The 15,666-nt window shown below is 39.0% G+C and overlaps 1 protein-coding gene across 3 annotated transcripts in view; it reads left to right on the plus strand.

Annotated features, from left to right (window-relative positions):
- The window catches only part of si:ch211-45c16.2 (mitogen-activated protein kinase kinase kinase 13), a 47,175-nt gene that overhangs the window by 13,835 nt on the left and 17,674 nt on the right, over positions 1-15,666 (plus strand). The window contains exon 1 of one of the 3 annotated variants that reach the window (XM_026912604.3): positions 5,319-5,456. The exons of the other annotated variants lie outside the window; for them this stretch is intronic. The gene's annotated coding sequence lies outside the window, so the exon portion shown is untranslated. Of the gene's footprint in view, positions 1-5,318; positions 5,457-15,666 lie in introns of those variants that run through there. 3 annotated transcript variants of the gene reach the window in all.

Below are 15,666 nucleotides of genomic sequence, written 5' to 3' on the forward strand. Positions count from 1 at the left end.
TGACATTCAAAAAGGAGAAATACATTCAGTGTCATCCAGACCTCCAGCATAGTAGTAATAGAGACAGCAAACATTGGACTGAAATAAGATGAAAATGAGATGACGAGCACGATGGCGTTGATGGTGGTATTAGGCTGAAAGTTGAAGCTTTGGAAGCTGATCTGTTTGAGCAGAGTGTACAGATGTACAGGTGAGAGGCGCTGCTGCATCGCTCTCTTTAGGTCAACATGTAAGTCCCACTGGCACTATTATCAGCATGTAGGCGCACAGTGTTGTGGATAATGTACGTAACCGTTAACCAAATGAAAGTAGACAAACATGTTGACGAAAGAAGATTAAACTAAAACTCTTCACAAAATAAATTTTGGATGCCACCGGAGATCACATTTTAATTATAAAGCTTAATATGCAGTTCATTTAGGATGGAATTTCCTTTCAGAAGCTAATCTTTCAACCAGCAGCTAGCAATCAAGGCAGTATGATGATGTGCTTAATTTAATAGCCATCTGTCAGTCCACTTAAACTCAAGGTTTTTTCTTTCTCCAAAACAGCACTTAAGTCAGAGTGTATCTTTTCAAATTTTACTCATGTCAGAGTTTTGCCTGAAGATGAAGCCTGGTGGGGGTGAGATTTGTTTTTCAGGGTCATCAGGGTCAAGCCCTGACCCCCGTTCAACAAAACAAAGGCATGATTAAAATGTCTCTGCTGATTTCAGAGCAAAACAGGGCTTAGCCACAGCAGTTCCACAGGAAAGTGCATGGTGGCACGTAGTCCTTCACCAGTGTTTGTTTTCATTAGTAAAACTGATTACACTCCCTCTTCCTGAGCATGTGTGACAGTTTGGGAAAAACCCGTCAGATGTCACTGCAGCTGAATTCTGGCAGCAGGAAAAAAAAAAAAAACAGGTTTTCACCATTTCTGCCTATAATGTAATTTGAAACCTCTACCTTTAAAATAAGAAATATATCGTATCCAAAAGTTTGGGAACCCTGGTCAAAATTCCTGTTACTGTGAATAGTTAAGTGAGTAGAATATGAACTGATCTCTAAAAGGCATAAAGATGAAACATTCTTTTCAACATTTTAAGCAAAATTGATATATTCTTTTTGTTTTGTACAATTTTGGAGTGGAAAAAAAAAGAAAGGAGCTCCATGCAAAAGAATAGAGCTCCCAGGTAACTTTTACCAAGGTCTCAGATTTGAGCTCATTAGAGCTATGGCTTGTTCATAATCATCATTAGGAAAGGCCAGGTGATGCAAATGTCAAAGCTTTATAAATACTCTGACTCCTCAAACCTTGTCCCAACAATCAGCAGCCATGGACTCCTCTATGCAGCTGCCTAGCACTCTGAAAATTAAAATATTGATACCCACAAAGCAGGAGAATGCTGTAAGAGATAGCAAAGCGTTTTCAGGTAGCCGTTTCCTCATTTCATAATGTAATTAAGAAATGGCAGTTAACAGGAACGATGGAGGTCAAGCTGAGTCCTGGAAGACCAAGAAAACTTCTCGAGAGAATTGCTCGTACGATTGCTAGAATGGCAAATTAAAACCCCCGTTTGACTGCAAAAGACCTTCAGGAAGATTTAGCAGACTCTGGAGTTATGCACTGTTCTACTGTGCAGTGACATGCACAAATATGATCTTCATAGAAGAGTCATCAAATGAAAACCTTTCCTGTGTCCTCACCACAACATTTCAGTGTCAGAAGTTTGCAAATGAACATCTAAACGAGCCTGATGCATTTTGGAAACAAGTCCTGTGGGCGGATGAATTTAAAATAGAACTTTTTGGCCACAATGTGCAAAGATATGTCTGGAGAAAAAAAGGTGCAGAATTTCATGAAAAGAACACCTCTCCAACTCGATCATGCTTTGGGCTTGTGTTGCAGCCAATGGTACAGGGCACATTTCACTGGTAGTGGGAAGAATGGATTCAATTAAATACCAGCAAATTCTGGAAGCAAACATCACACCGTCTGTTTTTATAAAAAAAGAAAAGCTGAAGAGGATGGCTTATACAACAGGATAATGATCCTAAACACACCTCAAAATCCATAATGGACTACCCCAGGACATGCAAGCTGAGGGTTTTGGCATGGCCCTCACAGTGCCCTGACGTAAACATCATTGAAAATCTGTGGATAGACCTCAAAAGAGCAGTGCGTGCGAGGCGGCCCAAGAGTCTCACAGAAATAGAACCCTTTTTCAAGGAATGGGCGAAAATCCCTCGAACAAGAATTGAAAGACTCTTAGCTGGCTACAGAAACATTTACAAGCTCTGATACTTGCCAAAGGAGGTGTTACTAAGTATTGACCATGCAGGGTGCCAGAACTTTTGCTTCAGGCCCTTTTCCTTTTTTGTTATTTTGAAACTGTAAAGTATGGAAATAAAAAGTAATCTTGCTTAAAATATTAAAGAAATATGTTATCTTTAACTGTATGACTTTTGGAAACCAGGTCATCTTTTACTTATACATTTAAATATATATATATATATATATATATATATATATATATATATATATATATATATATATATATATATATATATATATATGTATATATATATATATATATATTATATTACACAGTACTGTGCAAAAGTCTTAGGCACTTGCGTAGAAAGATGCCTTCAAAAATAATGAAATTAAATGTTTCTACATTTAAAAAAAATACTATAAAGAGCAGTAAACAGTAATAAATGAAATAAAGTCAATATTTGGTGTGAAAATCCTTTAGTCCCAGGTACAGTTTGTGCAGTTTTATAAAGAAATGAGCTGTAAGTGTTACTGAGCATCTTGCAGAAGCAGCCACAGTTCTTCTGGAGACTTTGACTGTCGCACTTGCTTCTTATTTCTGCAGCAAAATCCAGCAGCCTTCAATATGTTTTTTTGTCTGAAAAGTGTATATGTAATATGCTGCTTTCTTTACTGACATACAAACATTTTTCTGTAACATTTGATTTTGTGCTGGAAAACTAATGTTTGGAAATCTAAAATGTTTTTGTACTGACTTGAAAATGTAGAAGTCATAAAATAAACATCTATTTAAAAAAAAAAAAAAAAAAAAAAAAAAAGTTTGTACTAAAAAAAAAAAATAGGGTGCCTAAACTTTTGCACAGTACGCTGTGTGTGTGTGTGTGTGTGTGTGTGTGTGTGTGTGTGTGTGTGTGTGTGTGTATGTATGTGTATATGTATATATATATATATATATATATATATATATATATATATATTATAAAAAATGTGTGTGTCTTACATGTGCTTAGTCTTTCTGCTAAGATCATGTTGGGTAGATTAATGAGGCAGATCAACAAACATGGTTTAGTAAGATGTGTGTGTGTTTTATGTATTGAATGTTAAATTAAATGTGATAGCAGTTGCTTTTAGACAATCAGCGTGTTGGTGTCTCTCAGTGGAAGTGGAATGAAATCTTTAAATGCAATTTTCTCCCTTTTCACTTTTGGAGGTAACCAGACTTACTTTACTGTGTTTTGAGATGCAAAAGAGAAACATTTTTTCAGTTCAGGAAAACATTCCAGCACTATACAGACCTTTCTCTTTTTTTTTTTTTTTTTACGAAAAAAACCACAGTTTTTGATTACTGTATTAAAATAAATACATTTAAATAATAGATATTTGATGGGCTGGTCAGTATTGTTGCTCAGGGTGCAGGAATCAGACGATTAGGATCAATGAGTCAATTTAAAAGTATCCAGTCATAAATGTGATTTGACCGTAATGCTGATATGTGAAATAGTCCTCTACATCGTCATTCATGAATTAACGCAAGGCCTACCCAAAATTCTGAGCAAGGTTGGTCACATATTGATCAGAGGCTACTAAATTGAATTGTGTCATATCATGTAGCAGATTCAGTGCTATTGTCAAATATCGAAACCTTGCCTTATGAATCAAAATTGTATATGTGAAAGCCTGAGATTTGCACCCACAGTCACTGTGAATGTTGCACAGTTGAGACATTTGTTATTTGCAATTACTACCCTCACAGCTTAAAGATAAAAAAAAAAACAGCAGGTTTTTTAGCCGACTGGCTTTGAAGGCTTGTATTGAATAATAGTTTTTAATAAAACTATTATTCAATACATATTTGCGTCATAAAATATAATAGCCAATCATGTGTCAACCTGCAAATGTCCTGAAATTACGCAGCTTATCAGGAGAGCTAGGTGTGTGTGTGTTAGGGGGGTTTCCAAATGATTTTATGACGCACATAACACTTACCTGTCATTTGTTGAATACTTTTCAGTTTTTTAAGCTTGAAAGACTGCTATAAACCCATGAAGTGACAACTGTCACAGTCTGCACATTCAGAGTAATTTAGCTGAAAGACTTGAATAATTAATTATAAATATTTTGTGTTGAAATGCCAACTTCAAATAGAGTTAGCTGTTGTATCAAAACGCTGGCAAATTGCTTAGACGGTCTGATTTTACGTTAACTTTAATTTCAGCAATACGCACAAATAAGCATAAATACACAAATATGACCATTAAACTGCAGTATAATGTTTTCCATTTGGGACAGCGTTAATCTTAGCGCTATGCAGAAGTGTCATCCCTAACAATGCCATAACAATGCCTTGCATTTTAAATATTGTGGTAGATCGAATGGCTAATTCTTGGCACGGTTTGTCCCAGTGTAGTCTTTCAAGTCTTTTGTTATAATGTAGTTTATAGTAATTATGTCATTTGAGCAGATGTTCTAGCGTTAAGGAGAAGCTCTGTACACTCAGTCAGTCTCGGTTTCACAGAAAAGGCCGCGTGCCACTGATTAAAGCCTACCCTGACGTCAGGGAGCAGTTATTAATCACTGTATTGTTTTTGGGCAGCGTTAGAGGCTGAAGCGTGCTGTGCAGCCGGTTATAAATAGCTGCAGAGAGAAAATCTTAAAGGACTGAGGTACATGTGTAAACTTATGCAAATTGGAGGCAAGACACATATGCAAGATGCAAATATATACTCCAGCAGTCTGATACTTTTTCAAGTTTAATTGATTAAGCGTACACACACACACACACACACACGCTACACACGCTACACACACAATCAGCTTAATATAAAAGCAGTCTAAGAGTCAGTGTTGTCCTGCTCTCTATCCGAATTTGTTCCCAAAATTTCTCTTCTCCTGGTCGCCCCTCCCCTCCCGTCCCCTCCCCTCACCTCCCCTTCCCTCCCCCGCGTCGTGTGTGTGTGTGTGTGTGTGTGTGTGTGTGTGTTTGGTGCTGCATCACACCTGCGTCACCAGGCCCCCTTCATTCATGAAATGTGACGCAAGCAGCACCAGCTCTGCTACCACCCACTCTTTCACACCGACACTGCAGGCTCTCTCTTCATCCATGCCTCTCTCTCTCTCTCTCTCCCCCTCTCTCGGCTGTTTTCTCCTTTGCTCAGCTTCTCTTTGAAAACCGACCATGCATCCCGGCGCTTTTATCTGTAAGTAATCTGCTGCAGTTCTATTCTATGTTTGTGCGTGGTTTCTATATGTGTGTGTTTTAGAGAAGGTACTGTACCTTACTGAATAGTTTTATTTCCTTTGGTGGTTCTGCAAAGGCTGTGTAAACATGTGCACAGATACATGACTTGATAACCCAGTTATTAAACCAGTGGATGTGTATATGTGTAAGAAATGTAGCCGGCAATTGCGGCTCTGTGTGTGTGTGTGTGTGTGTGTGTGTGTGTGTGTGTGTGTGTGTGTGTGTGCGTGCGCATGTGCGTACTTGTGCTATGTTTGGCTGGACCAGTGATGCTGAGGTTTGATGCAGTAGTTCTCTTCCCGCTGTCCTCTGCTGAAGGACAAACATCACTCTTACGATCTCCAGCACACCCTCGTTATATTTATCTGGGTGAGAAATGAGCTTTGTGTGTATGTGTATGTGTATGAAATGTGTAATATAATATATATTTGCTGTGTCATTCATTCACAGCTCAGTCCCTTTCTGCGCCTCTCTCTCTCTCTCTCTCTCTTTTTCACTCTCTCTGTCTGTGCTGAGGTGGAGGAGTATAGCTCAGTTCATCTGTGCCTCCTCTGTTTAGCATGTTTATATAATGTCATCTGAGAGAGAGAGAGAGAGGGGGAGAGAGAGAGAGAGCAGTTAGGAGAATTACAGTGTCATTCTGACAGAACTGAATAATTGATTTAATAATGATCAGGATCATCCTCAATTAATAAATTAGCTAGTCAGTCATAGTTATCATATAAAAAAAAAAGATAAAAAGATATCACATTATCCATGATATCTCAGAAAAGCATACTAAGACATCTTACTATAATATTACAATATCAATATTATATCATCATATCTCCCAGCCCTAGTTAACACCAGACAATCGTGTTTATTGAATAGTGTGGAGTAAAGTTACTCGTCTTTATGTGTAGCATTTCAGAGATTAGCACTTAATCATGAGGCTAAAGAGCTTTGTTACTTTCACAGAAAGCAGTAAAGGAATACAGGATTATTATGTACAATGTGAAATACAATTTCTACAGGGTTTTCTGTTGATTTCTAATGATAACGTGACAGGGAGATATAATCATTTGAGCGATCATCATGCAGCCCAGATATTATCCATATAGTTAAAGTCTAGTCAGTCTTTAGCTGAGGTCCCCGCTTCACTCTTGTGTGCGTTTTTGTGTGTTTGTATTTGTGTATGTTTATGTGTATAGAAAAGCAGCAGTTGTAGTCCAGTAGGCTGCTGCTGCTGCTAATGGACACTTTAATGTAAAGTATTGATTCTTTTGCTTATTTAGAGCTTTTTAAGAGCTCAGGAAGACGGGAGTTGGGAAGAGAGAGACAGAGAGAGATGCACAGAGAGAGACAGAGAGAGAGAGAGAGAGAGAGAGAGAGAGAGAGAGATGCACAGAGACACAGAAAGAGACAGAGAGAGTTACAGAGAGAAAGAGAGATGCACTGAAAGAGAGAGTGAGATGCACAAAGAGACATGGAAAATGACAGAGAGAGATACACAGAGAAACACACAAAGATGCCAAGAGAAACTGAAAGAGAAATAGAGACACTGAGATAGACAGAGGGGAGAGAGAGCGAGAGAGAGAGAGAGACATACAGAGAGAGAGAGAGAGTTACACAGAGAGAAAAAGACAGAGTACTGGGACTCCTGTGATCCAAGTAAACGACTGGTTTAAAAGATCATGGTCCTTGTGTGTGTGTGTGTGTGTGTGTGTGTGTGTGTGTGTGTGTCCCTATCTCTCTAACACACTCCCTCTGATTGTAATAAGCACCGCAGGCCTCCTTCTGTGCTATTCATGCTGTCCAGCTCGCTGGCTTTTATGTGTGTTGATTTAAAAGCTATGTGCTGATTGTTAAGGGGGAGCAGCTGGTCAGCTGTGGCCTCTCTCCTCTTCCTCCTCCTCTTCTTCCTCCTCCTCCTCCTCCTCTGTCTCTCCACTCGACCTCCCCCTCTCTCCCTGGCTTGCGGCTCTGTTCACATGGAGCCAGCTCCTCTTGTGTCCTTTGTAGTCACTCTGGGATCTTTTCCCATTTGGGCTGCGCTCGTATCAGTCCAGCAGCAGCATTACCTCCTTCTGTCTCTTCACTGTCTGTCTTATTCTCTTCTTTCTCTCAGGTTGCGTTTCTCCACACACACACACACACACACACACACACACACACACACACACACACACACAGACTCTCTCTCTCTCTCTCTCGCTCGCTTTTTCACTCTCTTTCTCTCTCTTTTATATTTCTAGATTTCCATTGTCACAAAATAATAATTGGTTGTAGTTGGAAAAATTAATTTTGATTAATGGATTCAAAATCTATTTTGTGTTGTGCACAGAGCATATGGTATACGCTAATGTAAATATATCAAGCTGTGTTCCTAAATTACCTTACTGCTGTTCACATCAATCTTCTTAGCAGATGGGATCTAGGATTAAAACTTGAGGAATAACACATGATGCAGCATTGAACTGAATGCGATTGGAAGAACATGGCGCAGTTCTTGCATATAAAGCAGCCGACTTGTTTTCATGATAAAGCTGTAATCATGATAACTTTTAGCCATTAGTATATTTCAGTTAAAATCCTCTAATTTAGACCTGCCTTTAGATTAGTAGATCTGTACTTGAGGGGTTCTTTAGTCCTCAGAATAAGAGATTTGGGCCTGGAATAAAGACTGTGATTACTCTGTTTGGTGTGTAGAGGAAGGTCTGCATGCCAGAAAGCTACACTCTTTCTGTAACATCTCTCTTTGTCTCATATTTTTACCCATAAACATTTAAAAGCTCTTGATTTTAATTCTGGCTTCAGAGAGGCGCATAAGTAGGACGTGAGTGGATGATGATTGTTAATGATAATGCATCACTTCTGTCGCACGTAAGAGCACCTTTTGCCTGCATTCACTGGTGTTTTAAGTGGTCTTGTTGCTCTAGGGTGAGGAGTGATGTTAGAATGCCACACACTCCGAGCTGCTTTCTCCCTCGTCTACTGGCTCGGTGAGTGCGGTGTTATTTTGGAGCATGACAGTGTCTCTGCCTATGTGACTCACAGCACTCACTGCCCACTAACCACGTTTACATTCGACTTCATATTATCACATTAATGCGCTCGTCTCAGCAAGGCCTGTGTGTGTAGGAGTGTGTGTTGACTCCAGGCCTTAATTAGCATCAAATTACAAATACACAGCGATCATACACATTTTAGTAAATGCTCCTATGGAGCGGATCAGATGCAAAAGCAAACATTCCTCTGCTAGGCCAGGCATATCCGTCAGTGTACCAAGTAAACAGAGTAGGAATGTTCCTAATCTCATTCATCATGCACTGCACATGCAGTCTAAAACGTGTGTGTGTGTGTGTGTGTGTGTGTGTGTGGGATTTACGCCAGGTGTATCTCAGGTGCCAGTACCCTGTATCATGTGAGTGAGACTTGTGAAATGAATGTCATGTCTACTCCAGCCCTGTGGTAAGGGATAAAGCTGGATTAGTGCAGTTTTGCTGTTAGGATGTGACTTTTAAACTTGACTTGACCTGCATATTCTCTCTCAGCCTGCATCAGTTGAGCGTCAACAATACAGAATTTATTAACATGACCTTTTTTCAGACCAGTCTTTCCTTTTTCAATGTAACTTAGCCAGTCCATGTACCAGCATGATTTTGGACAGAGACAGGAAACTGGAGAACATGGAGGAAACCCATTGGACACCCAAATGAGAAGAACATGCGAACCTCCACAATAAACCGAGCTCAGGATCAAACCGTGGACCCCGGAGCTGAATCTGTCCTTGTTCTTTAGAAATCACAGTAATCACATGGCTGCATACTAAAATATATTGAGTGGGAAAACTAATATAGTGGGAAAACTATAAAAACCAGATATACTATATAATGCAAATTTAAAAATTACCTAAATTTAAATTTAAAAGGTACTTTTTCAGAGTAAGATTGATATTTGCATGGACTGGCTAATCAGTGTAAAGTGTAAAAATACACTTGTGGGACAAATTTGACGGCTAACACAATAGAATAAACTCTATTGAGATGGGATTAAATCAAATGGGGTTAAAAATTGGAGTAATTCCATAATTTGAAGGTTCTACTCTGTGTAATTTTATTTGTTTTTCTACCTCCTCCCATGTGATAAACTTACAAATCAAATTTCCTAGACTAATATTTTTAACTTTATTGCTAGTCTGGTCATTTTAGTCCTATCTGAATACACACCTCAGTGATTTTGCAGGCAGTTTCTGTCTTTTGTGTTGGGAAAAAAAAAATTCTGTAATTAGTCTCCTTAGCACATGTTTCGATAAAAACTTCCCGAATCGCGAGCGTGATCCTGCAAACTGATTAAAGGACGTATTATAAAGACAGATGTACTATACAGGTATAAGAAATGTAAACATGTCACATTATGCCACTTTTAGTTTCCTGGAAATAAATAAATGAGCAGATCTGTCAGTTCCAATACAATCATAAATGATCCAGTAATGTTCTCTATATTTAAACCGCTAATACATATAATATAACATATGACCTTGTGTGACTCAAATATCTGAGTTCATAGGAAAATCAACTCCGTGGAAACTCACTCGTATTCATTTCTTCGCTGAAAGAGTTTTGTCACGAGGCTGTTTAAATGTTATTACAGACGTCACTCGGAGACACTAATCTCATCTGAGTATGGCTTTTGATACGTGATCATGCTCTGTACTGGCCTAATATTAGGGCTGCACGATACTGAAGAAAAATGCGGCATGCGGTACGATAATGCTGTAAGTGTGTAAAATCAATTTAAATTATCTTTTTACATATATATTGACTTTTCGTAGCTTTTTAAAGTATTAAAAACATTCAGTTATCGCAAGCCCTTGCGATATGCATATTGCGATATTTAGATAATTTTGATATATTGTGCAGCCCTACGTAATTTTTTTCTTTTTTAAACTTCAAGTGTACATTTAACAGGAAATAACAAGTACAGTTTTGCTCAGGGTGATACCCCACTCCATTATAACCCCTTCCAGACTTCTCCTACTGCATTTTTGTTTAAGCTAAAAGAATTTAGCTACTAGATTTTATTTGTTTGTCTGCCTGAGGGAGAAAACAAACACCTCTAACATTCTCTGTTTAAAGAAACCAAACTGATTACTCAGATACTGTTCCAGTATTGGGGGGAAAAACAGTCTAGCAACTGATAGCAAATTCATTATTTAGGCTCTCCATTACATTAGATGCATTAGCGTCTACGCAGGATAAGGTATATCCTATCACAGTCCACACTGCCTCAGGTTTTTTCTGTCTTACTCGTCTCCTTTTTTCTCTCTCTCTCTGTCAGCAGCAAAACTCTGTATGTCGAGTGTCACTGTCAAGGGATGCGTCATTGATTTTATAAGTATACTTTAAAGTGGAACATATATCTCTGAAAATAACTGGAGGTTATTTTGCGGTGTACTGAACTGAAATGAAGAAGAGGAGTTGGAGAGAGTGGGTTTTTTTGGGCCATGTGATATTTTGAGCAGCAGCCAGGTTATTTTCTGTTTGCTCAGTCTGCTCTGTGAAGAAGAGATTATAGGTTTACCTGCCTACCTCAGTCCTGTGCTGAGAGAGAGCACAAGACTAAAGCAGCTTTGCACATCGGCCCATATTTTAGTCTGCAAATCAGGATGCAGGAAGCAGAGGAAAGTCCCTTGCTGCACTCCCACACAAGCCCTAAATATTCCAGGATTGTAACTTGCTGAAGCACAGCACCACCAAGTCTATGGTAGACAAGAGCCGTGAATTTCCCTGAATGAAGCCTGGTTTACTGGAAGACTGAACAATTATGTGGTGTTTTTTTTTTTGTTTTGTTTTGTTTGTTTGTTTCTTGTGTTTTTTTTTTTTCTTTTTTTTTTTCAAAGGAGATTAGTAGGCTATATAGTAGGGGTGTAACCAAATCTGAATACATAATTCAGTTTGAACAGGTAATGTGTCTTAAATGAATAGGAATACAGATTAAAAAAAAAAAAAAAGAAAGAAAGAAATATGTGGGGTATTCGTTTGTTTTTAGAAAGCTTGCCAGATTGAGGAACTGGGAACGAATACTGCTGCTGGAAATAGTGATGGTTACTAGCGATGTAAAACTTTGGGCTGATTGACTCAATTTTATTCTTGATCCTTGGATTTTTTTTTTTTCTCAATTCCGATTGAAACGATTTCTTGTTTTTGATGAACTAGCCTATTCAGTTCAACACACTACATAGCATTTTGATTCAGTGATTCATCCTGTTTTAATTGTAGTAAACTTCATGACCGTATATTCTCCGTAACTGTATGACCTTCAGCTCCTTTTCGCAAATCCTTTGATTTCAGCACTTCTACTTTTGCTGTTCTGAATTTCCCATGAACGATTTCAGCTAGTGCAAACACTTTCTTTTTCCACACAACTGCAGTTTCTCACACGTTCAACGCTGTTTATTCATATCCTTTTTAAACACTACATCTAGTGGATGTGCAATGCAAGGGATGGGGGATGTAAAATCAGCTGTCAGACCAGCAGTTTCATGTTTCTAGCACGTCTGTAACGAAAGCTGTATTCGTATGTGAAGTATTTCCCTCCGAACGAGCCTCTCACATTATTTTACGCTTTGTGTGTGCTTTACTAGTTAGTCATTTTGCATTTGGTAATGTATAGTGATAAAGCAGATTTCTTATATGATGTATAGTAATTAAAGCAGATTTCTTCACAGAGCACATTATTTTATTGCACCCCAGACAGACTTATCAGCATGATTGTATCACTGACTCGGAGGAGTGCCTTAGCGCTAATGTACTGTTGTTTGACAGAATTGATCAGACTGGGCTGTCTGCTTGGAGTGCTTCTCTTGATCAAGCCATGCTTCTTTTCTCTTCTCTTCTCTTCTTAGTTACTATCTCATGCTGAAGTTGGAGGAGAGCTATCACACAATTCTGGTAGTTTGAAATGATTTCTTTAAACTGCTCTTCGTGATTTGATGCTTACTACCATCAGGTTTGTGGTGCACTCTATATTTGTTCTGATTCGTTCGTTTTTCCACATACCTGCACGTTCCTGATTCAGGGTGTACGTCATCGCCGCGCACGCCAAATCGTGCCGAGTAGTAAAAATCGTGTGTGTAGTGCAGCAGGCGATGGAGTTCTGAATGAGTAGCGTTCGCTAGAGATAGAGCATCGAGGTGCGTCACACAACTGTGGTGGGAAAAAAACAACAAAAAACAACAACCTAGTTTAAAAACCTAGACATGAAATGTGCTTGTCTTAGTTGCCCAAGGAAGTGTTTAGTCCACCCCTGAGGCGTAAAACATCCAAGGCTCATGAGATATGCTAATCAGACAAGTCGAGTTTGATATTTCTAACTAACACATTACTAAGGTCTCATTAGAGAATGTTTTTTTATTTCCTGCTGAGTGGGCTGGATCCAGTGTGGGCAGATGAAGTGAGGAGGCTGCAGGGACTGGGCTTGGAGAAAAGTGTTTAATAATGACTTGTAGTGTGAATGAGGTGATGATGGTGCTCAGGTGCTGTGGGAGGCTGCCACGGCTAATTGGCGGCTTGAATCACACTGAGTGATTGAGCGATTTCTTTCTTCCGTCAGTCAGCGTCTCGGCGTGGGACCGGCACAGGGACAGACTGGAGCTGGAACTCTCAGCAGGGGGATCTGATCGATTTTGGGAATGTAAGAGGAGAGAGCGCAGTGGGATCAGGCAGTGTCTGGAAAAATGGAGAGGGAATCTGAGACTGTGTGTGTGTGTGTGTGTGTGTGTGTCAGGCAGACAGAAAGAGGGTGCATGGCTCTTTGTCGGAGGCTAAATTGGCTCTTTGTTACATTTCTCCAGCTGGTCCCTCTGGAGCGTACACCCTACCCCATCCCCCGGACCCTCCTGCCTCCTCTGAAGACCGCCCCCGGGCCTGCAGCTAATGAGGCCTAGAGTTACGGGGACACAGATGCTGAATGTGTTTGGCTGTGGGTGTGGCTGTGTGTTTATGCTGCACAGTAGATTGATGGGAGCATATGCTTCTCCTGGAGTGTGTTTGCTTGAGGATGATGGCTTATTTAGGCTCGTTTCAGTGAGTATGAGCTACATGCTGGAGCTGTTCTAGTATGTGAGAACAATAGTATTTGTGTCTTTTTTTTTTTTTTTGTCTGGCACACATTTGCCGAGTATCATTGGGATTAATTGTTCTTGTCTAATGAGTGTGCACGTGCGCGTGTGTGGGTGTGTGTTTAGGGTGGGGATGCAGGAAGCTGATCCCCCGACCCCACCAGCTGCTCCTTCCTTAGTGTCCATCTCCAGTCCCTACAGAGTGGAGAAGTCTTGTAATAAGTAGTAGGTGAAGTCTACTAATAGGAATGATGGTTTTCTGCCCAGTCTTGGTAAGCTTTCTATTTAAATGGCACAAAATCACAGCCAAACATCTTCGGGGTAAATACATGATGCATCTAAATGTACACAGAAGCAAGAAGAAAGAAAACTGGACTTAACAAGGTAGATATGATGCACTACTTACTGAGTATTGTGTGTATAAGTAGTTCATCAATGCTATCTTGTTATGATGACGTTTATTAACAGATTAAATTATTACAGTTATATATTATCAGAAGAATGGGGGGAGGATAATATGACTGGATCCTGCCTCACTTGTATGTTGGCTTGGATAAAAGCACCTGCCATATAAAGAAAGAAAATAAAATAACATAAAAACAAAACAATTAATGAAATAATCTACATTTAAAAAAAAAAATAATGTAAATATAAAACTAGAAAGGAATGAATAAATAAGCAAGCAATATATATATATATATATATATATATATATATATATATATATATATATATATATATATATATATATATATATCATATTTATTTATGTGTGTGTGTAATATAATATATATATAATATATATATATATATATATATATATATATATATATATATATATATATATATATATATATAAATAAATAAAGAAAAATAAGTTGTTCAAAGAAGAAAAGCAGTTGTTCAATCAGACCTGGAGATCAGCAACCCTAATGTCTTTGAATTGAATTCAGTTCACTGGATTTTATACACTTTGAAGCTGCAGAGCATCACAAATCATTGTTTTTCTGTGGCTCTGTGGATTCTGACAGCTTCACACAGATTATAGGTTAAACTTTAATAAGGAACATTTAATATTGCTTCCTTCTGTGAAGGCTGACTAGAGCTGTTTACCCTCCGGAGCTCAGTGCATGAATCAACTCCTCATAATTCTGCTTACTCATTTTTTTTCCATGTCGTTTTCTGTCTATTTGCATCTCTCTCTATTTCTGCTCTCAACTTTCTTTCTCTCTCTCATTCTGTGTTTCTCTCTATCCATTCTCATCACCTCTGTCCCCATCAGTGATCTATGGACAAAACATCACCCTACATACTGTCTGTCGTTCATGCTTCATTGTGTGTGTGTGTGTGTGTGTGTGTGTGTGTGTGTGTGAGTGTGTGTGTGTGAGAGAGAGAGAGTGAGTTTTGGTCATGCAATCCTGCCCATCAGCAGTGTTCACCGGTCAGAACCAGGTCCAAGTGGCGTGTAAATTAGCCGGCTGGGTCAGGCCCTGTGCCGATAAGGTACAGACATTATTTATGGAAGGGCAGACAACCAAACCCATGAATAATTCACAGCACAGATTGAGGAGGCTTCTGTGCACATGGAGGATGAGCAAGCATTTAAAACCTGTCTGTCAGCACAAAACCATCAAGTCCAGCACTGGAACCTGTCTCAGTCCAGTTCCCCAAAAGCTAAGACCATTTTCGCGTTTGTTTGCTGAAGTAATGGTCTCTCTCCTGTGTTCTAGTGAGTTCTGCCCTGGGATGCGTTTGGAAAAATTGTGTTCAGACAAGTGTAGGTCAAAGAACGTTGATGACGTGTGTAACTTGAGGTTTATAAATACTGGATGCTCTTGCTCATGCATTGTTTTGGTCATGATAATCCTGTGCTACAGTATCCAGGCTAATGTTTTGGCCTATCACATTTGAAAATAAATTATTAGGTAAAGTTTGTTGTAGAAACAATTGTTTGTCTTTTCTGTTGACTTCTCCTCTCCTCTTTTCTGCTCCTCTCTTGCTGCATTTATTACTTGTAGGTTGACTTGCATAAAACTATCCAAGTCAAGTGGCTTTGTCATTTCAACCA

Source organism: Pangasianodon hypophthalmus, chromosome 5 (assembly GCF_027358585.1).
Source record: "Pangasianodon hypophthalmus isolate fPanHyp1 chromosome 5, fPanHyp1.pri, whole genome shotgun sequence".
Classification (NCBI taxonomy): domain Eukaryota; kingdom Metazoa; phylum Chordata; class Actinopteri; order Siluriformes; family Pangasiidae; genus Pangasianodon; species Pangasianodon hypophthalmus.